Source organism: Schistosoma haematobium, chromosome ZW (assembly GCF_000699445.3).
Source record: "Schistosoma haematobium chromosome ZW, whole genome shotgun sequence".
In the NCBI taxonomy this organism is placed as follows: Eukaryota; Metazoa; Platyhelminthes; class Trematoda; order Strigeidida; family Schistosomatidae; genus Schistosoma; species Schistosoma haematobium.
This window is the reverse complement of record NC_067195.1, coordinates 41,102,020-41,127,800: the sequence shown is the minus strand read 5'-3', so window position 1 is coordinate 41,127,800 and position 25,781 is coordinate 41,102,020. Positions and strand designations below refer to the sequence as shown.

The 25,781-nt window shown below is 36.4% G+C and overlaps 1 protein-coding gene across 1 annotated transcript in view; it reads left to right on the top strand.

Annotated features, from left to right (window-relative positions):
* Positions 1-2,283: 2,283 nt before the first annotated feature.
* MS3_00003567 (uncharacterized protein) overlaps positions 2,284-25,781 on the top strand; it is a 60,797-nt gene continuing 37,299 nt past the window's right edge. The window contains exons 1-10 of the mRNA XM_051211396.1: positions 2,284-2,454; positions 2,499-2,582; positions 2,612-2,692; positions 2,731-2,887; positions 2,919-2,992; positions 3,027-3,144; positions 4,668-4,765; positions 13,887-13,964; positions 18,042-18,225; positions 23,981-24,012. The gene's annotated coding sequence lies outside the window, so the exon portion shown is untranslated. The remainder of the gene's footprint in view (positions 2,455-2,498; positions 2,583-2,611; positions 2,693-2,730; positions 2,888-2,918; positions 2,993-3,026; positions 3,145-4,667; positions 4,766-13,886; positions 13,965-18,041; positions 18,226-23,980; positions 24,013-25,781) is intronic.

Below are 25,781 nucleotides of genomic sequence, written 5' to 3'. Positions count from 1 at the left end.
TTCATCGACTACGTAAAAGCATTTGATAGCGTGGACAGAACAACACTATGGAAGCTTCTTCGACACTACGGCGTGCCTGAGAAAATAGTCACTATCATACAGAATTCCTATGATGGATTACACTGCAAAATCGTGCATGGAGGACAATTGACAAAGTCGTTCGAAATAAAGACCGTTGTCAGGCAAGGTTGCTTTCTCTCACCCTTTCTCTTTCTCCTGGCGATCGACTGGATCATGAAGACATCAACATCAGAAGGGAAACACGGGATACAATGGAAATCTAGGATGCAGTTGGACGATCTAGACTTCGCAGATGATCTGGCCCTCCTATCGCAATCCCAACAACAAATGCAGGAGAAGACGACCAGTGTAGCAGCAGCCTCAGCAGCAAAAGGTCTCAATATACACAAAGGGAAGAGCAAGGTTCTCCGATACAACACAGCATGCAACAATCGAATCACACTTGACGGAAAGATTTGGAAGATGTAAAGGTCTTTACATATCTGGGCAGCATTACTGATGAACACGGTGGATCCGATGCAGACGTGAAGGCGCGGATCGGTAAAGCGAGAGCAGTATATTTACAACTGAGGAACGTCTGGAACTCAAAGCAACTGTCAACCAACACCAAGGTCAGGATTTTCAATACAAATGTCAAGACAGTTCTACTGTATGGGGCGGAAACTTGGAGAACAACGAAAGCCATCATGCAGAAAATACGAGTGTTTATTAACAGCTGTCTACGCAAAATACTTCAGATCCGTTGACCAGACACTATCAGCAACAACCTACTATGGGAAAGAACAAACCAGATCCCAGCGGAGGAAGAAATCAGGAAGAAGCGCTGGAAGTGGATAGGACACACATTGAGGAAAGCACCCAACTGCGTCACAAGACAAGCCCTCACATGTAATCCTCAAGGCCAACGGAGGAGAGAAAGACCAGAGAACACATTACGCCGAGAAATGGAGATAGACATGAGAGAAATGAACAAGAATTGAATAGAACTAGAAAAGAAGGCCCAGGACAGAGTGGGTTGGAGAATGCTGGCCGGTGGCCTATGCTCCACTAGGAGTAACAGGCGTAAGTAAGTAAGTAAGGTTATACAATGAAGTGTCTAGTTAAGGCCTCGTGTACATCCTATGCTCCTCCCAAAATATGTCGTCTACCGAGGCATAAACATACGTGAGTTCGATTACGACCCGACAAGAGTGATATGATATAAAGCCGGTCTGTAGAGAAAAAGCTACGAAATGTTATCAAGCACCATAAATTCAATACGAAATCATCGAATGGAATCATGAACCTCGTCTGAGTGACTTTCGCAGTTATGTAATGAGGGCTAATCAACCGATGAAGTATTAATCCAAGCAAACCCGGATTAAATACAATGTGTTAATGAGTCGATATAGAACCTGAAATATTTAAAGCCATTTTTCGAGGCGCGTTTTAAAAAGTCATGATTTCGTACTTCTCGTGACATAAATTTGCTTTCATGAATTGATTTTATCAAAATCATACTTGCCCTACTTAAACTTGAATTGTCCCGATGGTTTGGAGTTTTCTTTAAACCCGTCTTGTGGCAAACTTCAGTTGATCATTATCTTATGTATGTTTCTCGATTCCTCCAGTCAAATATGTATACAGTGGTTGGCTGTATTTATAAATGTGGATATCCAAATGCTTTCTTCCATGTGGAGAAAGACGTGTCATGTGGTAGGTGTACAATTAGTTCTACAAGATATGTACATGTTTAAATCCCACCAGATGGAGATGATGGAGGCCTAACACCCACTGGCTTTGCATGTTTAGCAGTTCGATTGAGACATTACTCATCCACGAGGCAGTGGGTCTTGATCAGCAAGGAGGTTGATAGTGGCTGCACTGGTAACATGAGTGTCGATGGCTAAGAATTTGTAAAAATAGTGAGTGTTATCATGGTACGAGCCAAACACTCGACTGTGAAAAGAAAATATCTGATACAAACAAAAAGTGAGATCTTGAGGCAAAGCATCACCAATTTGGTGTCTCAAATAAAGGCTGAGAACCTCGACAAAATTATTGGACAACTCAGATCTATAAGATAATTTAATTCATTTGTACTTAAGATATACAGTTCGCCCAAATCTGTCTACTTTATTAAGACTGGAGCAGTCTAGTGACCAAAATGAATGCTTTCAATGCAATTAACAACCTTGTTTTAAGGCTGAATGACGAAAAAAGGCGTAAACAAATCACTTAATCGAAATTAGCTTGAAATGATGACATCAGTTATTGGAACTACTGAGCACGTGATTTGACCTTGCAACTGGCTTGAATCCTTACCGGCGTTATGTGTTTAAGGTCACATTATATACCTAGTTTGCCTCTTTAATGACCAAAAAGGTCAACGTTAATTTCGAAGAGAATTTGTCTTCTCTCTTATCTTATGACTGTAATGTTAATGAACCTGGAGTAAGTCCACATACTTGAGTTATTATTAAACTACGTATAAATAGAGAGTGGCTTTTGTCTCTGGCATCAAAGAAAATAACAAAATTTGTTACGGAGAGTACACGGAAGTCATCAAATCTTTAAAAGAGGTATGTTTCTTATGAATAATCCATGTCAGGTTGTTGATAAATGTTTGTTCACTTGGGAGACTTTCCCTGTACAACTTCCTAAATCATTCTTGTCTCTAGCAGCTTACGAAGTTAGTTCTTCACACTTAGGCCTTTTGAATGTACACAGGATTTAAATATATCGGACCTCTTCTATGATAACAAGGTTGAAAAGTGTGAGGCGGCTGCCAGAGTATGTTTTCGAGATCTAAATGTCGTAAATAAAAGTCAACGACAGGAAATCCATACAGACGCACAGTTCGTTGTGCCTTGCACAACATTCACGGGCAAGTCTATTTTTGTAACTCATTGTTGTAGGTGAAGTACATGCATGGAAAATCTCTCCTTGGCTTCTGAAAGGAACTCGAAATATTTACAAACATTTTAATAGAGTAACGACTTTTTTCGCTTATCTTTTCTTTTGAGGATTTATATAAAGCTTTGTCTGTAGTGGTGGTAACTTCTATGAATTTCATTGAAAGTCCGAATTTCTCCATCTCTCGATCATTGGTTGATTTATGCATCTCCGTCTACTCTATGCTAGGTAAGTTTGCGTCTTTGTACTACAGTTCTCTCTCTGTGAACCTTTATATGGCAGAAATATAACTTTTAGGTGAACTAGTTAGATGTAAGATCATGGCCCTTGGATTTTAGTGTTAAACTCATTCGTCCATATAACTAAATGACGTTTTGGGATTATAGTTGGTCAGTTTGTGATAAAAACCTTAATTCTAATTCGTAAACCTTAAGCTCTGGCTCCTCACATCAATCTTTAACCCTAGTGAGTAGCTGGGGTTTCTTATGGTCAGTTCAACATCGCTCAAAGGTCGTCTATAAATTTTAGCCTAGCTAAGTCTCGATCTCTATTATCTATTATCGTTTTTCGTAAACGACACTCGCTACGAGAAGGCAGTGGGTAGGACTTCCTCAGCATTGGCTTTATAAACGCAGACATGTTAGAGCACTTCCAGAGGGAGAGCTGACTTTTCACCCTCGACTGTACCAGAGCATTTGGGGGTTAAACTCATAGCAGTTCTGAATTTAGAGATCAAACATCCTCACGTATGTACTATCTCCTGCTTAAAACTTTGGAATGCTGAGCTTTAGGAAGTGTACAGTAGTGTAAGTGTGGTGTGTGCTACTGATGTCGACAGATATAAGTAGTAATGTCTGGAGCCAAAGGATTAAGAAGATTGAAGAGAAGAGAACGAGAACAGAGTGTGATTGATATGGAAATAAAGGAACAGTGAAGCCTGAAACAATTGCTAAACATTTTGCAGATGAAGTATTTACTGTATGGTTTTCAGATTTTACTAAGGGATTTTGTATTCAAACACATTTTTTTGTCTCCGCCTTTTCTCGTTCACTGCATAAATGCACACTTGTATATATAACATTTGCAGTGGTTACCTTGTATGGACTGAAGATTTTTGATTTTGTGTCAACTGTCATCTCGCTTATTGGGAAAGATTAACTAAAAGTTGTTTGATCGCATGTTTTTAACCACATTCATAACTTTCACAATAGATGAACATAATCGTATTTGTATTCTCTAAATTGTGTTGATGACCAGTAAACTGCTTGACAATATATATGAACAAATGTCTCTGGAAGACACCTAAATACTGTCCATTTAGCGGGTGTTTGTTTTCTAAACCACAATGTTTTTTGTCACGTTTGAATCACTTTGGTACATGTGTTCTGTTCATTTTATTAATACTTGATAAGCGAACTGAGTTTACAACTGGTTAATAATATGAACGGCCAACGAATTCAGGTAAAGAGTAAGGAAACATAGCTTGGGTAAAGCAATATATTGTATAGCTTTTACTTCAAACAGTATATTCGTTTGCAACACTTCATATCACTCCATCAAGGGAAAACAGTTGATATACCATTATAGGCAAAAATATCACAAGTAGTGGGAAATTAAATCAGAAACGAACGAAAGTAAATTTTAAGCCTCATGTTTACCTACATAGTATGTATTAATTTTTATGTTGCTGTTTCTCAGAAACTGCTCTTACTTTTCGTAAATGGTGGTAATTTTCTTACCTCGTTCATTAGATATCTTTTTTGGTTGGCCTCGAGTCAATAATGGTGATGTAGATCTCAAGCTGCTTGAGGAACGACTTGGGTTTCTGATATGTGAGCTGTCCGTTAAAGTGAGTCGAATTTCAAGGCATGTACGTAAATGTAGTATGGACTTAATTGCAACTGCGAGTTTCTCATACTGATTTTAGTTTTTCTAATGGCATCGTATATAATTTTAGTTATTCATAATTTGTTTTGAATTTATTTGGCAGTAGATCTGTTCTTTACGTCACTTAATAGTTATTTCCTGTATGAAAACTGATCATTTCAACTTCGAACAAAAAAGAGTTGAAACAATCATAATCTATTACTTTTATGCCATGGTTTTAATTTCGTTGATCACTCAGGGACTTGACTTCAGTCCTAGTAAGGCAATCAAACAGCAACTTAGCTTGATGATTTATCAATAAATTGTAAAATTACGGTTTGTGTACAGGAAATACATGTAGCTGCCACCGTACCGTAGCTGCTACTTTGAGGTGGTGGTCATGCTTCCCAATCATGATGACTCAGCTGTTATATTGGCTAGGACACGTGTCGCTTTAGGTGTCACCATGCCAGGCAGGTCGGTTAAAGAACGATAAAACTAAAAGCAGTAACTTTAGGCCTGAGGTCGGAATCGTACTACTGACTGTAGAGAGGTGTGGCGGCGGTAAGGTGTTCCCTCGAACAACCACCCACGTTCACAGCCACTTTTTCGCTTTATTGTGTACGAATGTTATTTCCTATTTTATGGTGTGTTGCGGTCTGTTTGTTTGATATATAAACCCAGTATGTCTGAAATATATGATTCGCATAGTGGAAGCTGGTATTGGTGTTCTGGACTCAAGTAGATGGGCTAAGCGGACATAGGACCAATAAGGACGCTAGGCTGCTCATGCCGGTCGAACGTCATTGATTTGGCACAGTGCTAAGATTGTATTATTCGTATTTTGATTGGTGGATAAATCACGTGATAAAAAGCCGGACATAAAGTCACAACACGTTCTCGTATATCTTAATCAGCACGAGCCACCAATGCTATTGATTTGGGTTCTGTTAGCGGGACATAGACTGGATTAAAGCATGCTCAATGTACGATTGCTTTGGTGCACGCTGATTGGCTAATTCTTATCCAATCAACGCTAGTCGATACTTGGAGAATACTCTAGAATCTTCTCATGTAACAACTATAAATGTACTAACGTTTTCCCTATTGTGCTTCTTTCTTGCATCTTACTTCTATCCAACCTGGTTATTTGGAATGTAATCTCTTTCCTGTTCAACCGTGTTCTGATTTGGGGTCTTGTCGAGTGATTTGGTGTCCAAGAATACTAAGCAATAGGAATAGCTGGGTCATGACCGTAAGAAAGAGTTTATAACAGGTTCACAGAGTGTTCTTCCTGGTCTCCTGAAACCACGCTTTAAGCTATATATTGGAGTTTTTAATGTTCGAACCTTGTGTCAGATAGAACAACAGGCTTCTGTAGCTTGGACTGTAGGATCTCGCGCCATCGATGTATGATGCGTATTGAAAATGCGTATACAGGATCCAAGTAAGGCATTTCATTTGGCTTCACCTTGTCAATATAAGGAACCGGAAAGATTCATTTTTCGAGTATCTGGAGACCCAACTGCTACTTCTCGTGACCTCAATGGTGTAGGTGTAGAATTTGGTTCAAAAGTGGAACGGGTTCAGTTAAACTGGATTCCAATAGACAGTCGCATGTGCCCTGCTTCGGTTTGGGCATCCGGGCAGTATCACAGCCCTCACACATATCAAATGAGATCTGTGTGGCGCATACGTATTTGGTGCCTCTTTGTCGCATGTGCGCTGTTCCACTAAACGCGACAATAAGAACTCAGAAAGGTGTGGCGCGCGCTGTTACTTTTTCTTCGGTTTCGCCTTAGAGTTCAACTTCATTATCAAATGGTTAAGAATACATTTCAGGAACAACTAAAGAAAGTGTTCGTCAACCGTGAAGTGATATTCGCTCTGAGGTAGCTTGGCATGATATCCAAAAAGCTGTGAAAACAGCTGTGATATTTATTATTAACTTAAACCAGCGGATTTCAGCGGCATCTGCAAAACTGATAGATGTTCGGACATTCATCACATCTGGCTCCAAACTAGATGAGAAGCGAAGGAAGCTTGGACATAGTCTGATAAAAGGCCTACATAGTGATTGTGAGCAGTGGTGGGTAGAAAAAAGGCATCAGCGATGCATAATAGTAGACCACTGTTCAGACCTATCAAGAAAACGGGTATTAAACATAAGGCTGATAGTGAAACTGTCTTGCCAAAAGACAGAACTATTTTCCGTCCTCAATTCAAAAGATTGGACCAATGGACAGAACGTTCTAAAGAACAGTTCAGCTGGCCTTCAGACACTTCAGTTACCCATTATCCCTAAGCTACCTGAATGGCAACTCCGCCTGTAGCTCTTCTAGAGTTACTGCCGGTCCCAAGCCCGGGTAAAGGAGGAGGGTTGGGCATGGGGTTAGCGTCCCCATCCCGTAGAAAACGAACTCGCTAAAAAAACGCTTACCAGAAAAAATAATTCAAACCATTTTAACTCTGCCCTGGGAGTTAGAAGGTCTTCATTTAGAAGAATTATGACGCTTCATGGTGAAAGCCGAATTCCTTCGGAAGCCACGAGGCCGATGCCCCTTCTAACAACCAGAGCAAAAAATTTTATAGGTACATGGAACGTTAGAACAATGTGGGAAACCGGGAAGACCAGCCAAATAGCAACGGAAATGAGGAGATACAACTTGGCAGTACTGGGAATCAGCGAAACCCACTGGACCCAAGCTGGACAACAAAGGCTAGCTACGGGAGAGATGCTGCTATACTCCGGTCATGAAGAGGGAAATGTTCCACACACTCAGGGAGTCGCTCTTATGCTGTCCAAAGTAGCACGAAATGCACTTGTAGGATGGGAATCTCACGGATCCAGAATCATCAAAGCATCATTCAAAACAAAGAAGGAGAGGATCACAATGAATATTATCCAATGTTATGCACCCACCAATGATAGCAACGACGACATTAAAGATCAATTCTACGAGCGGCTGCAGTCAATCATAGAGAAATGCTCAAGAAAGGACCTCACCATTCTGATGGGAGATCTAAATGCCAAAGTCGGAATAGACAACACTGGATATGAAGATATTATGGGACGACATGGACTGGGAGAGAGGAACGAAAATGGAGAAAGATTTGCAAATTTGTGTGCATTCAACAAATTAGTCATAGGAGGCACAATATTTCCACACAAACGTATACACAAGGCTACATGGATCTCACCGGACCACACTACAGAGAACCAGATAGACCATATTTGCATCAAAAAAAAATTCCGAAGGACAATGGAAGATGTGAGAACCAGGAGAGATGCTGACGTAGCTTCAGATCACCACCTAGTTGTAGCCAATTTGAAACTGAAGCTAAAAAAGAACTGGACAAGTGGACAAACAGCAATACAAAGGTTCAATACAGCCTTCCTTCGAGATACTGACAAACTCAATGAATTCAAGATAGCTCTCAACAACAGATTCCAAGCCTTTCAAGATCTACTGAAGGAAGAAGAAACTACCATGGAGGACAACTGGAAAGGCATCAAAGAAACATTGACTTCAACGTGTCAAGAGGTTCTGGGCCTAAAGAAACACTATCATAAGGAATGGATCTCTATAGAAACACTGGACAAGATCAAAGAAAGGAAGAACAAGAAGACAGCAATTAACAACAGCCGAACACGAGCAGAGAAAGTCCAAGCACAAGCTGAATACATAGAAGCAAACAAGCAAGTGAAGAGGAGCATTAGAGCCGACAGGAAGAAATACGTGGAAGAATTAGCAACGACGGCAGAAAAAGCTGCTAGAGAAGGAAATATGAAACAGCTCTACGATACAACGAAGAAACTATCAGGGAAATACAGTAAACCAGAGAGGCCGGTCAAAGACAAAGAAGGCAAGCCAATCACTGAAATTCAACAACAGCGAAACAGATGGGTAGAATACTTCGAGGAACTCCTGAATAGGCCGGCTCCAATGAATCCACCGAACATCGAAGCAGCACACACAGATCTTCGTATAGATGTCAACCCACCAACGACGGAAGAAATTAGAATGGCCGTCAGACAAATCAAGAACGGGAAAGCAGCAGGACCCGACAACATACCAGCTGAAGCACTGAAATCAGACGTCGAAGTAACCACAAGCATGCTTTACCCTCTATTCAAAAAGATTTGGGAGGAGGAACAAGTGCCAATGGACTGGAAAGAAGGACACCTCATCAAGATTCCAAAGAAAGGAGATCTGAGCAAATGTGAAAACTACAGAGGCATTACACTACTGTCAATACCAGGAAAAGTCTTCAACAGGGTGTTGCTGAACCGGATGAAGGATGCAGTAGATGCCCAACTTCGAGATCAACAAGCTGGATTCCGAAAGGATCGGTCGTGCACAGACCAAATTGCAACACTACGGATCATCGTCGAACAATCAGTTGAGTGGAACTCGTCACTATACATCAACTTCATTGATTATGAAAAGGCATTCGACAGTGTAGATAGGAGGACATTATGGAAACTTCTTCGACACTACGGAGTTCCTGAGAAGATTGTCAATCTTATCCGGAACTCATACGACGGACTACAGTGCAAAGTAGTGCATGGAGGACAGCTGACAGATGCATTCCAAGTAAGGACCGGAGTCAGACAAGGCTGTTTACTCTCTCCCTTCCTCTTTCTTCTGGTGGTCGACTGGATTATGAAGACCTCGACATCTGAAGGAAAACACGGAATACAATGGACAGCTCAGAACCAATTAGACGATCTGGACTTCGCAGATGACCTAGCCCTCCTATCACGTACACGTGAACAGATTCAGATAAAGACAGCCAATGTAGCAGCAGTCTCTGCATCAGTAGGCCTCAGCATACACAAAGGGAAAACCAAGGTCCTCAAATTCAAAGCGGAGAACAGCAATCCAATCACCCTTGATGGCGAAACTCTGGAAGATGTAGAATCCTTCACATATCTGGGAAGCATCGTCGATAGACATGGAGGTTCAGATGCAGACGTAAAGGCGAGGATTGGCAAAGCAAGGGCCGCATTCCTACAATTGAAGAACATATGGAACTCAAAACAACTTTCAACCAATATCAAAGTGAGAATCTTCAATACGAACGTCAAGGCAATTCTGCTGTATGGAGCTGAAACTTGGAGAACTACAACAACCACAATCAAGAAAGTACAAGTATTTATAAATAGCTGTCTACGCAAGATACTCAACATCCATTGGCCGGATACCATCAGCAATAGTCTTCTGTGGGAGAGAACAAACCAACTTCCAGCTGAAGAGGAAATTAGGAAAAGACGATGGAAATGGATAGGACATACATTACGCAAATCGTCAAACTGCATCACGAGGCAAGCTCTAACTTGGAATCCTGAAGGGAAGCGGAAAAGAGGAAGGCCAAAGAACACATTACGTCGGATAATAGAAGCAGATATGAAAAGGATGAATTACAACTGGAAGGAGCTGGAAAGGATTGCCCAGGACAGGGTTGGATGGAGAATGCTGGTGAGCGACCTATGCTCCTTCACGAGGAGTAACAGGTGTAAGTAAGTAAGTAAGTACCTGAATGGCAAACTGATGTAAGTTTTCCAACTCTTAGTGAAGTTGAAAAGGCTATAAGTAATCTAAAGTGAGGGAAAGCAGCAGGGCCTGATGAATTAACCCCTTAAATTCTTAAGGATGGTGGTCAAGTTTTAGCACTAAGATCAACTGAATCTTGGAACTGGACGTGATCCCATCTGACTGGTCTTGATCGCCGGTCGTCCCAGTTTATAAGAAAGGACAAAAATCGTCTTGTGATAATCACAGAGGAATCAGTTTAACTAATACAATATCTAAAATATTAGCCTCAATAATACTTCGATGTCTAATTATAGCTCTTGGAAAGCGAATCTGAGAAAACCAGACTGGTCCACATCTGTACATGAATGTATAGACCAAACATTTACCCTTCAGCAGATTCTAGAACATAGACATACCTTTCGACGTCGTACTACAGTTGTATTTCTTGACATTAAGGCAGAGTTCGACTTTGTTGATCATTAGGTTCTGCACAAGTGCCTGTCATTGAAAGGCGTATCGAATAAGTACATTAAACTTGTACAGGCTCTCTACTCGAATACTTCTGGTCGAGTCAGAGCTTATAGCTATTGTCATCGGAATCGGAAAGTTCTTACTAGTGGAGCTCTTCTACATACTTTGAGTAACAATGGAAAGATGTTTCTACATGCGTCTCCATCCAAATTTGGAGTAATTCCTTATGACTGATGTCCGTCAATAACTAATTTAAGAAAATTGTACAATTGTCGAGTACGTTGAGCCACTTAAATTATCTTAAAAGTTTCATTAGCCGTGGTGCACTAGTGAGTGACGAAATCACTAGACAAATGCAAAAAGCCCACTCCACCTATCGGATAGGCAAGATATCTTCCTTACCTATCAGAGGCAAGATATGCTATGCAGTAGTCTTACGTTTTGGCTGCTAAACGTTGGTTTTTGAATGAAAGGATTATTATGAGGCCAGACAACTTGGGTCAAGACTGATTTCAGTATCTCAATTTCATTTACTCATTATCTTCCTCTAAAGCTTGCGTTTCAATATTTATTTATACATTCTGTTATCAACCAACCATATTCCCTATGTTTTCTTTCTTACTATCATTTTCACCATTATTGTTTCAACTCTTTCGTTGTTTTTCTTGTCGATTTCACTTCTGTGCTGATGCTTACTTGTGTCAGGTCATTCGTTAATCATAAATAATTGGTTGACTGAGGGTAACTGAGATCTCTAGTATTACTCTCAGCTTACTAAATAACATTCTCAAGATCCTTAAGATACTGCGGTAGCTATATATAAACTGGCACTAAAATATTGAAAAAAAACCGTTAATACTTGTGTGTTGTGTCCAGCATGGGAAAAACGGGTAAAAATGGTATAAAACCTAAATATACTGCAGTAGACTTAACGTTGAAAGAGTAGGGCATTTTCAATCGGTGTTTCTATTTGCACAGCATGCAACAATCGAATCACACTTGACGGAAAGATTTGGAAGATGTAAAGGTCTTTACATATCTGGGCAGCATTACTGATGAACACGGTGGATCCGATGCAGACGTGAAGGCGCGGGTCGGGAAATCGAGAGCAGTATATTTACAACTGAGGAACGTCTGGAACTCAAAACAACTGTCAACCAACACCAAGGTCAGGATTTTCAATACAAATGTCAAGACAGTTCTACTGTATGGGGCGGAAACTTGGAGAACAACGAAAGCCATCATGCAGAAAATACGAGTGTTTATTAACAGCTGTCTACGCAAAATACTTCAGATCCGTTGACCAGACACTATCAGCAACAACCTACTATGGGAAAGAACAAACCAGATCCCAGCGGAGGAAGAAATCAGGAAGAAGCGCTGGAAGTGGATAGGACACACATTGAGGAAAGCACCCAACTGCGTCACAAGACAAGCCCTCACATGTAATCCTCAAGGCCAACGGAGGAGAGAAAGACCAGAGAACACATTACGCCGGGAAATGGAGACAGACATGAGAGAAATGAACAAGAATTGAATAGAACTAGAAAAGAAGGCCCAGGACAGAGTGGGTTGGAGAATGCTGGCCGGTGGCCTATGCTCCACTAGGAGTAACAGGCGTAAGTAAGTAAGCTTCTGTTTGCTCTTTTGTTCGATATCACGTCATATCACTAGTAGTTATCACACTTGACTGAGTAATATTCAGTAGTATATTGGATATTTTGTCATGTGATACAATAAAAATAAATCTAGAGCTACTGGTTACTCAGAAGCCATGCGGTACCTCTTTTTATCGTGAATTGTTGTAAAAATACAGTACACCACAAATAAACTCCACCCGGTTCCAAACTCGAGTAAAGGAGGGTCAGGTACATGGTTAACAACCTCACCCAGTAAAATGAACCACTCTAAAAAACATCAATCAGAAAAATAATTTAATCCGTTTAAACTCTACGCTAATGGTTGAAGAGTTTTCATATAGAAGAGTTGTAACGCTGCGTTGTGAAAGCCGAGATGATTCAAAGGCCACGATACTGACACCCATTTTGAATGCTTGAAAAATGTCGAAGACCGGGGGAATTACTCAAGTAGAAGGAAAGATGCGAAAGTACAACCTTGCTGTGGTTGGGACAAGTAAAACACATTTAATACAAATTGAACAAAAGAGGCTAGTTTCGGGTGAGGTGTTGTGTGTTCTGGTCATGAAGAAGGAATACCTCGCACGCACAAGGACTTACACTGATACTGTTTAAAGAAACACGAACAGCGCCCATAGGATGTGAATTTCATGGCTCCATGATGATTAAAACATCTTTCAAAACAAATAAAAAGGGCTAACTTGGAGGAACCAGATTGACCACATCTATATCAATAAAAAAATTCATATGGAGTTAAAAATAATGTGAGGAGCTGATATGACTTCAGAACACCATCACCTGGATTTCTTTCAGAATTACTACCGGTCACAAGCCCTGGGTACATGAGGAGGGTTAGGCACGGGGTTAGCAACCTCATCCCGTAAACAAGGAATTCGCTGAAAAATGTTAACTGGAAACCACCTGGTGTTGGCTGAACTAAGTTCGAAGCTGAAGAAGTACTGGACAATTGGATAAGCAACTCTGCAAAGGTTTGACGCAGTTTCCCTTGGGATGCTAACAAACTCATCATTATATGGAACTTGTATGAGGGACTGCACTGAAAAGTCGTACATTACGGAAATCAAGTTGCAAGCCTTAACTTGGAATCCTCAAGGTTAAATGATCAAGAACATGCCGCAGGGAATTGGAAGAAAACATCTAAAGGATGAATAGCACTTAGCAACAAACAGAAATAAAAGCCCAGGACAGAGTTGGTTGGAGATTTTTCCTTGGCGATCTGTGATTCATAAGGAGTAACAGGTTTATTTAATTTAACAAATCGCCTTAAAGCTCTGTCTTGCGATTCATCTTTCTAGAAATGGTGTTCATTCAACAATTTCAGTATGAGTTCTGAGTACATAAACTTTTATTACGTGATCATTTAGTAGGCACTTTATTTCTAATGCTCAATACCATATCTAGCACTAAGTTTTTTAAAATTCTGTTATTTTTATAGTCTAGTCAAAAGAAAAAAGTACTAGACTTTTGGAGTATCTGCGAACATCTAAGTAAATTACCTTTTGGAAAGTGTGAGGTGAGTCATAATGCTAATACTTTTTTTAAAATGTTTTGATCTAAATTACTATTGTTTAATCACATCAGCAGGGATAGGTAAATATTGTTTTTGATATGATAATATTTCAGCTTTAGTTCAGAATTTCTGAATATTTTCAGATGGTTATGATGGCATTGTAGAAAGACCATATCAAAATCTAGAATTTTGTTGAAAGTATATTAATCGTCGCACAGGATTTTGTTCTAACCCTAAACTCTTAGATGATGCAGCAGAAATTTGTGCTCACTTAGTGGGTGGATTTTAGACCATTGTTAACTGCTTAAAAATTCACCTTTCACAATTTTGATGGCGACAGAGTAATATAACGCCTTTATTCAAGCATTAGCATTTATTACAACGAACGCTATTATACTTTAACCTAAAATTCCTTTGCACTTAATAGTTACTTTTGTCTCGTGGATTTAACTCAGATTAGGAGCAAAAGTACGAATTTCCGCACTGTTGGTTGTTGGTTTATGTACGGAGTGGTGAATTTTGAGTGATAATAAAGCAATAAATTTTATCAAATCCCGCTTCCATAATCTTTTTGTTCATTGTTTCATTTTTTACAGACTATGTAATTCACTTATAAAGACTTGGAATATTTTCTGTGCCCTTATTACGTAGTTGGGACAATCTGATTATATTTCTTGACCTTCACGTTGCTTACCTGATCAATCACATACACATAGGACTGAAAACTATTGGTAGAACGAAATGCTCATAAGGGTGGAAGCAAAATCACGTATAGATTATTCAAAGGCAAACTTAATTTGGGTATCTAGAAGTTATGAGACTTCAGAAATGGTTATTTATTACTGTTGTCCGGATAAGGGTTATATGTGCCTATCTGTTCTAAGAAAAGCACTTATTTTGTTCTGGAAACTTTCATATTTAAGATAGGGGTTGTATTCCCATTGCTAAATAAAACGGGTGACTTCATATATTCGCATACATTTTAAATTTTCTGAAATCAGCTTGTATTTACGAAGGAAACATTGAGAGACCATGATATTCAACGTGAAATAAAAAGCGATAATGCTTGTGCATTCAAGGCATAGCAAGCATAAACACTCGTCCATGTATACCATAGTGGATGACCGGATTCTACATCAGGAATGCTAACAATGTACTGATTACTTTGCATCTCATTTCCTTGCAAAACCTATTATTATAGGTGAACTGTTTCCCATCCATATTCGAATTTCACCTAGTACCATTATTTCAGCATTCATGTGGTGAGTTGCTAATGTTTATTAACTTTGTCAAGTTGTAGAAATAGCGATATTAACAGATATTTCTTAACAATCAGATTCTTCAACAAGGTCTATTTTCTCAGTATTCTATGGTCATCTTTTTGGTAAAAAGCTATCTTCTTGCAATCATTAGTTCTAACTTTAAGAGATTGTTGTTAAATTATAAGCTATTTAATAATTCATTCTCATGTACACAATGTAAATTAATGGACAGTTAATTGATGTAAATAAATAATATTACTAGTTTCCTGTATCATACCGAATATGTCTTCTTACTGTTGCAATAACCTAAGTTTGTGCTTTTTAATCAAAAAATAAATTTTCATCTCGTTATTTCACACTAACTAATGGCTGATTATGTGATCAGGCTTACCGTTCAGTTTTTCCAGTCTTAAAGTCAGGAAAAAGCAATCGGGTTGTTTGTTACCACATTAGTTGATCGATAGAAATTTCGCGAGAATGACTAGATAATTTAAAAAAAACTAACTTTTTAACTATTCTAGGGGATTATATCAAATAACTGGTCAATTTTATCTTTGTTGTCATTGTTGTCGTAGTCATCGTCATGATGGTACATGTATGCACAAAACCGGTGTGTATGTGAATGCCTGTAACCTTGTTTATGTAATTTGGTCAATTAGGCGATCAATAAAATGGGTAAATGATTTTTTCGGTTAACAGAAGTCATGAACATCATCGTTTTGTTAATACTTCACTTTTATTTTGAATTAAATTCTCTTGAAATAATTCTATTCATCTGAAATCACTCAAAACTATAAGAGAATAAGTAATTGAATTGATGTATGCTTGAGCAGATTCGTATACTACTTAAAATAAACGCAAAATATGGACAATAAAACATATTGGATTCATTTGAAAATTTTATTGTTATTATTCCCCAGTACGAAGTTTAGTTTTTATCTTTACAATTTAAGATAACCGATCTTAGTTATTTTATTTGTATGGTGTACAAATCAAATGGTCTGAGTCGAAATTTCTCATTGTTAATTGGTTTTTCATTAAGTTCCTTCGTTAGGACTTATCCGTCCAAGACCAACGATTGTGACTGCTGTGGTAGAAAAATGTCAGCCGACAAATATCAGTTTTTGTACTAATTAGATAGGTTAGTTTTGGCATTGATCCAATGAATTATTATTATAATCATCTGTTGAGGTTAGCACAGTAATGACCTTTCGCGCCCCGGTGTTCCACGCGTGACACCTCACTCTGTTGAGTATTTTATCTTGTCTCTTACCATATATACTGTGATGTTCACTTGTTCGTCTTTTCTTGGTTCATAAAAGTTCTCTTTTAAAGTCTTGTCTTCTCTAACTTTACTGATATACGATTTTCATCGTTAAAATGTCGTTATGCATTAGACGTCGATCTATTCAGTCACGTAAAATCCAGTATCGTGTCAGAAGTATCTTCCATTATTCGTATTTTGGACTTCGCTATAGATATATATCATTACAGCTAACAGTGGGTGATCTTTCAGTCACACTTCTGCCTGAATCATATCATACCATCATTAATGATTCCTGAGAATTATTTCCAGTCTTTAAGTGTAATGAATGATGTATTACCCACTTTGCTTGACATGTTTGTTCATTTAATAATTAACGTAAAGATTTTGATTGTACTTGATTTTTAAATCTTTTAAAACCACTGATGTACGAACAAACCAAAGTAAAATAAAAACTTTCATAACAAATAACTTATCATAGAACCTTGAATTAGCTTGTGGTCTGTATGGTATACATTTCTTTTTTCATCGGATGAAAAAGAAAATATTTTGTGTTTTCTTAAATCTAAATGAGGTGGATTAGCTGTAAAATGTTTCCAGTAAAAAAAACTCAAGGAAAAACAACATCCTTTTTTTGAAGGAACATGATCTCACTTAAACAGTGTAACATACGAATGTTTTACTTTCGGGATACTAAATTATAGCTGCTCGGTGTTATGAAATATAGAATAGTTTACTGTTATGTACTAAATAATCTCGATTCCGTTCCTTATTCATGTGTATTGTGTATATGAAGATGTGTTACTTTTGAAACAGATTTGAATAGTTCCTCTAAAATAAATAAATGAGGTAAACAGTTTCAGTTTTATACAAGCACGTTATTTTACATATTGAATAAGATATTAAACAGGTGGTTGATTAGGTTTAGTAAAACTGAAGATTTCCTACCGTGATATATGAAATCTTTGTATGGTTGTCTTTATTTAGTCTTTTCTTACATACATATTTTTGGAATATGTGACTCACTAGTTTGGAGCTATAACCAAGTAACGAGTCTTGCATCGGGCGAAATACACGTGTACTTCATCTACAAGTGAGTCTACTTATGATGAATTATGTGTAGTGTAATGACTAAATAGATCGAAGATGTAATTCTCTCTAGATTTAAGAAGCATTTTGTCTTGAGGTCCATACCTCAAAGATTTTAACAATTCCCTATATGTTAACTGATGTACAACTAGAAAGAATACATCCCTATAAATTTCTCTACTGGTTCTGATTCATTTGTCCATCTTAGTTTAGCGTTCGTCTGTTTGTGGTTAATCCATTTTTTTCGGCAATACTACCTAATAGCTTCTGCTTTAAAAATGAATTTTCTAATTTTATCTAAAAAAATTATTTTTACTCCCTTTCGTAAAAGTGCGATCCATTATATGACACCGTTAAGAGTTTTATATATATATCATGGCGATAACTTTAGAACGTTTGATAATAATTATATACATATATGCATGTTATAGTTTCCTCCATTCACTTATTTGGCTTGTACTATAGGAAATTCCAGAAAACATTCCGTTACCGTATCGATTTTTAACACCAAATCGTGTCTCAGTTGATCTTCGTCTTCATGATCCCGTTCTGCTTGAACGCTGTTTACATGTGATTGAAGATTTGGAGAATTCAGTGCGAGGAGATTGGTTCCAAGATTTTAAAGAATATTCTGTCTCACAGTTTAGAGGTAATGCAAATATTTAATGGTTTTGTGGAGTACAGTTTATAGCTTAAAAAATGAAAATAATTTATATTTTGTATGAATTGAAAGACCTTTTAGCTAGTGTAATAATTTAAGTAGAACTCTTGAAAGTGATTCTGGATATATAAGTGTTTTCGAACATGATTTGTGTCCTGATGTCATATTTTGTAAGTTTGATCAAGTAAAAATATAAGAGATTAACCTCTTTTAAAAGTTTCAAACTAGTATCTAACACGTCTCAAGTGCTCTTTGATTTCAAGTTCTTCGGTTGAAGTGGGTTTGTGTAAACTGTTCTCACGTTAATCAATTTATTGTGGTATATCATTATTAGGGGATAATTCTTTATACACTTCTGACTTGTTTTTGATTAGTAGTAGTTATCTGTTGCTGAATATAGTCTGGTTGTTTTCCAATCATTTAACCTTTACTTCTCTTTTTAATTGCCCATCAGTGGATTCCATGAGATGGTGGGTGTATTTGGTATTTGTTTTAGTAACCTCAGTCAAGGAATATGTCGTCTTTTACGCTGTGTATTTAAGTTTTTTTTGTATTTTCTTTACCACTGACTGTGTCCGTAGTCTAAAACAATATGTGAAGCTTACATCTGTTCATTCTAAAAGTCTAGAAATTTCCATTTTATTTAACCAAAGATATTCCTTTCTATAATCGCTCATTAGTTTCTTTAGTTACAAGTCCAAGTTAATGTTGCAAAGGGGATAGTCAAGTTTAAGGCAAACTGATCTTTTAAAATTACAGCTTTCGAACTTAGAATTGTTTGTAAGAAACAATAAAAATGTCAATATTGAAATGTAAAACAATTAGTCCTTTTTCTCAATTTGGATAATGTAATAAAAAGACGAAGTTTATCGAAACTATGTGATATATCACACAGTTTTGACAATCCTCATCTTATTGAATTATCCGAAAATTGAAATGATTAATGTGAAATGTCAATTCAGCTAACCTTACGGGTCAATTGGAATTATGAGAATAATAGTCAAAATGAATGTAGATAAAATTCCGTAATGGCTGGTATGCAATACTAACTTGATTAACTTTATAGGTTAAACGAAATTGTGAGGTTATCATTCAGAACAATTATTGATAACCTAAGAGTGTCTAAGTCAGATCAAGTGTTTGCTTGAATATTTCATAATATATCAAATGATATGAACTGGTTAGGAAATAGTAAAGTGGAGTGAGTCCTTATTGAATTCTCGGTGTGTGTACAAGGTTAATACTAATAATATTAATAATAATAATAATAATAATAAACAAAAAAAAGTGTGGGATAACAGTGCCACTAAAAATAGTAGTTGCATAAAAGAAATTTAAGGTTTGAAAATATATGTAGCTTGGTCAAATAGGGTAATCATATAACTAAAATGACCATTGTCTTTGTTGGACCTGAGGTTAACTATGGCAAAAAAGAGACTGAATGCATTTCCTCTGGATGCATAGCTTTGGTTGTTTTTAGTCTAAACAACTATTGCTCCTGCCATTTGGACATGATGAACTTCAAGAATATTTACAAAGCAAGTAAAGTTACATATTTCATCCGTCGTCATTTTATGTGGTTAGCCGGAGCAATCAAAGTGGTGAGCCCTTTGCTCACGAGCATCCCAACTGGGGCAGTAATGCTTATTCCCGTTTATCTGATTTGGTTTTATATTAAGTTGGTTTCATTTACTTTTATGACGTGAGCAAATAGTTGTTTATTCATTGTATAATTATAACGACACTTGGGATTTTCCAGATGCAGAGTTCACGTCTTGGAAATAATATGTTAAGAAATTGGGTCACTAATAGAATATTTATTTATTCACACAAAAGGTGAAAAAACAATGATAAAAGGACAATAAACAATATCATTTACAACAACAGTTATAATATCCATTAGTATGGGGTTGTGAAAGTTTCTGAATTTCATTGACAGTACAAACCGATCTATGTTAGGCAACCGTTGGAAACCCTGAAGCACTGGACAGCTGTTTCGTCCTAGTGTGGGACTCTGCGTTGCGCATCCACAATTCCACAACTGGGACTCGACCTCAGGACCTTCGGTCTCGTTTATGAACGCCTAACCTTTAGACCAATTATCCGTTATCCAATGTTGTGCAAATCTGACTCCAGTTCACGGTATTGCACGATCTTACATCATCAGAAAGTGTCTTCCTCACAATCAATACGGTCGGTCTCCATCGGTCACGGCTTCTCACAATGAATATTCCTGTCCAGTGCTCCCTAATATTCAGTGGTTGTCTAACTTAAATCAGTTCGTGATTTCAATAAAATTACAATATCATCGGACTTTAAAGGTATATAGAAATAAAAAAGTGACTAAAATAATTAACATTAGTAACAAGTACAAAGTTTGGGTGAGATATCAGTTTTCGTAAATTTTTTTAAGTTCATAATGGAATTAGTTTACTAGCATTAGTTTCAAAAATTTGGAGCAGCGTCAAGCGAATCGGGAACACTAGAGCACACTTGGAGTTAACTGTTGATTTATTTTCAAATGTTTTAATAGGCTGATTTGATTCCGTGCGTCAAATAAGCGATGGATTCTTGAGATCGAAATTTCTTATTGAAATCTTCTGCGACTTCAACAGTCCACTGTATACTTAACAGATTCGTCAGAAATAGAACGACGGAGCAATGAATCAACCGACTGGACCATACTCAGGAAAGAAATACGGTTGGGGTAGTACCTAAATTATGACTGATTTTTGCCTGTTACTTACAAACGCAGTTTAATTAAAAACCTGTTTAACAGAGGTAGAAGCTTGTATTTAATCGAAAAAATTCAGGAAATATGATATATTGAACATGAAAAGAAATTTATTATGAAGTGCGTAAAAAATGTTTGCGAAAAGTTACAAACAAACAACTGTTGACAAAAAGCTTGTTTTCATCTATCTTGTGGTTAAAGAAAGCTGGGGAGGTTTCAGGTAAAATCGTCAAAACAATCGAATTAGCGCTGAAAATAGGCCTTCCTGCAGCCCAACTATTTTTAGTGTATAATACCAAATGTCCCTAAACTAATCTCTGTGGATCGATACCCTTGTGAGGTCAACTCCAAATGTATTTACAGATGTACATGTGCTTACGGAAGGAGGTATATAAGAAAGACTGAAAGAGGGACATCTGCACGATTTGCTGATTATATTCCGCGAAAGTTTTTTTGGAAAGAATTATTCATAAATGAGATCACTAAACATTTAATTGATAATGGTAACAAAAGCGTTGAATATTATCAAAAATACAGTGAATACTTTTACTCCGCTTCGCAGAGGTCATTGCCATCAGGTGCTTCCGACCCGACCTTTGTATACAGGATAAAGTTGTGATAAACCTCTTATTACCATTTTAAGGTGGCTCCATTATTTTGATGTTTGTTAATTACATTATCTCTCCATTATACTTTATAACTTAAAGTAAGACAAATTCCACAGACATTCACTCACGACGTTAACCTTAATTTCATGTCAACTAGGTGCCTCGATTTTCATTAATTCATTTTTATTCATAGTCTCTTTATTATGGTCTATAACTTCACCCCCTTTTTTATATGAGTTCACCTTTAACATATGAATACTAATTAATCTTAACTATTATGTTAAATGTTTTTCTTCCTCTTCTTGTTTCTCATGTTGTTTCGAACTAAACTACGATGTTGAAAACATTTTATAATACTTTTACAATGGAAGTTTAGGCCGCATTTGTAGCTGATGAGAAGCCTTGAACTGTAGTGAATTTATGTTACTCCAAAAAATCTTGTTCTTTTCACTTTATTTGAAAATACTACTGTTAAACTATTTTTATTTGAAGTTTGTATTTCCAAGAAAATACCTTCCATTTTTCGATCTTTAACACTTACATCGGAATTGAGTTTTAAGCTTCAGATTTTGTATTTGCATTTCATGTGAACTATAATTTACTTTATATCAAGTCTTATTTCTGTCTTAAAAACTGTCAATTACTCACATGATATATTTTGCTGTTTACAGAAATAAAGGTGCATGTAACATGAAATACAATTCTCCATTCATTTTCATTTAAAATTGCTTTATTTTGTCTTCATATACAATAGACAAAGAGCCAAGAAATTAACTTCATCACAGTTGATGTTTAAATAATGTTGGTGTAGACTAGTGCAATGTTAAAATTTCAGACTTCAGAGAAAATGTAGTTATTAGTTCTATTTGTTAAGTTATGAAAATGTTATTGACTTTATCAAATGAAAAACAAATGTGAAAACAAGTTGCAAGCTTCAATTCACATTTATCTTCAGTTAACTCGAATATTTTTTTATACAACTGATGTTAAATAATAATTGTGAATTATTCTTCAGATATTTAATTAAAAATCAAGCTAACTAAAATTGTATATGTATTGTTAAAACCAGTTGTAAATGTTCCTTATTAGACGATAACATACGGAATGATTCCACCCTTCTTGTTGAGTCCCAACATGAAGATTAGATCAATGTTTAATAACTCTTATTTGTTAACACCAAATCACTACTTAGCGATAGGAAATGGTCTAATTAGACGTTATTGGTTTATAATGTTGAATTAGTTCCTCTTCTTCAGATTTTGATTCATGCTGCTATGTGATATGAATTAATCTTGCTAGTTAGTGCATCTTGTTACTAGGTTGATTGACGTGATTGATTCAAGTGATTCCCCACTATAGTGTCAATCTGGTTTAAGATATTTCTAAGGGGTTCTAATCTTACTAAGTAATAGTTCCTTGTATTCACATCCCACGTGTTATCCTTTGATATTTCAATGTGTCGGTGAATCGAAGAGGGAGGGTAGCTGTCATAATTGTTGATCAGTGCAATCCGCGCTTTCATATCGGTTAGGTATTACTTCGAAAGTCTACTGATATATCGATCACCTTGGTTTCGTAAAATATTTATACGTATGACTTTCAAGCTATTCACACAAAACTTTTATTCAATACAAATAGTAAATTTTTCAAAAGGTTTGAGATACAACACTTAATTTCGATCTGTTTTCATCAGCATCGTTAGAAGTACGGTTATGTGCGCATTTGTTTCTGCCTATCATGATTATTGTTACTTGTTTTATCTTGTTTTTAGTATTTATGAAATATTTATTTAAATTGTGCACTCGATTTAACCTGCCAGTAATGGCTTTTGTTAAATATTATTTTTAGACATTCCTTTATAAACTTTTCTTTCACTTTTGTTGTTTTCTCACTAATCAATTTTGCTTTGTTTAGTAAAAACGTAAATACATTTTCAAGCAGTAAAGTAATTTAGGGTAGACAAAGTTATATAGGTCACAATGAACCAGGTTTACCACCAGTGTATTTGTGCTCTCCTAGTTTAAAGAAGCTGATTTGTTCAGGATAGCAAAAATGTCCGCAAAATTTTATTCCTTTATGAAAGATGGTGACGTGAATAATTAAATTCCTGTTATAACTAAGCCAACTGACCAAAGTCAGACACGTAAAAGTGGACCATTTATCCGATGCTCAAACTACTGTGAATCAGCTAGTAGCTGACATTATATACAATTTCGCAATTATTGTTTCACAGTATATTCCTGTAGTCTTGTGGATTCTTTCTTTAGCTACGTCATATTCCATCGCCTTCACCAGACAGCCATTTACTTGTCGAATAGTCTTTGTCAATTTATAATTTTGTTTTATGAAGTTAAATTTTAATGTTCTCAGAATTGTCATTTATTGTAATTTTACTCTGTAGATGAAAAGAAATCAGTATCTGAAGTTAAAAGGGTAAGTAGTGTTAACATGGGATTGTCATTGTTATTTTAATAAGCACCAAAAATCTTAGTGGTAAGGATTATCATGATAACGTAAACATAATTGATAATGATTTCCATATTATAACTACTATTATAATTCCTAGATGAATTGGATCACAGACTAAGTTCATTTTGAAAACTGTTGAAATTTAGAGACCACTGGAGAGGTATTCTGTTTTGGTTTGGGAATTCTGTGGAGTGTACATCCATAACTCAATCAATAGTTGAACCATGAACCCTCAGGTCTTTCTGTGAACGCGTTAATTTAAGAGCAATGGGATTCTGTGATCCGTATTCCCACTTTTATTCATTTCGTGATGAAGCGCAACGATCATCTAGTGTCATCGACGTTGTTTATCTCTGCTAGTCATAGCTTCTTAGTGCAATTTCGGAGATTCATTTCCACGTTAGCCACCAATGAGTCTACGATTATTACGTTGATTAGTCGTGAAGATCAGTTCAATTTCAATTTAGTTTTAATTATCTCTCTATTATAATCAAACACAGAATTCTTTGGCTACTGCCTTTTTCAAGTCAAAAATCGAACCAACTTGGTATATATATCAAATTAAATTAGCTCGTTTTATTTGATTGCACGATCACTTCTTGATGAGGTAGGCATAAGTACAAGTGAATACTTTGGATGTGAAATTTTAATTACTCATTGTTATATTTACCTAACAGACAGGATAATTTATATTTCGTTTATACTTATTGCAGTGTTTTTTTAGAAAAAAGAAACTTATGATAGAAAGTTTCCAAATAAACCTTTATTCACTGTTATTAGATCCTATCTCTACTTTGGAATGTATTTTTTATTGCGAAATGCATGTTCTGAAATGGAGTCGAATGTTATATTAGAACATATATGTGGTGTATAATTATGTTCGTATTTTCACATAGTTTGTGAATGTTGGTTGCAAATGAGGCTAAGTACTTTCAACCATATCAATCTTATGGCACTTGAAGAGATTTTTTTCCCAGTTGTTAAGGTCTATATCACTGTTGTAATTTGCCATTCTTGTGTGTGAATAAGGCCAGTAAGCTCAGATAACCACCAGTAGTTAATGGCAATAATCAGCTATGAGCAAGTCGATAAATCATAATACAATGTCTTTAAAGTCGTTGTTTATTATTAGTATTCCGTATGTTTAATTTTATTTATGCTGTAGCCATACATAAATGTGGATTCATTTAATGTGTTAAATTTAATATTCTCATACTGAATCTGCATTTATAGTTTCCTTTCAAAATTCCATCCAAACGAAAAGGTTTATTTTGTTAATTTGGCTTTGCATGTCCTATTAGCAATATTATGTAGTTTGTCTTTATTCCATTTTCGTCTTTAGTTTTTTTTAAAGAAAGATCAGATGTAATCTGATTACTCAAAATATACTGCAAGAATGCATTAAATCTTCCTCGTCGAACACTCTAATGGATGGAAGGAACGATATATTTTAAGTAATTTTCTGTGGGCTATATAAGAGTAATTGTATAATTTAAGGGTAAAATAATGTAATAAAAACTGTCGTAATAAGTGGCAATTATAAAATTCAGCTATCTGTCTATCCAGGTAGTTCTTGTAGACGGAATTCGGCCATCTTAGGAATAGTTTTAAGGCTCAAAGTTATGGGTTTGTGGAGAGGTATTATCATATTTCGCAAACATAAGACACTGTGAGAATTTTCTCCATATAGCATGAATCATATTCAATTTTTTCCTGATATTCAGCTCTTTATT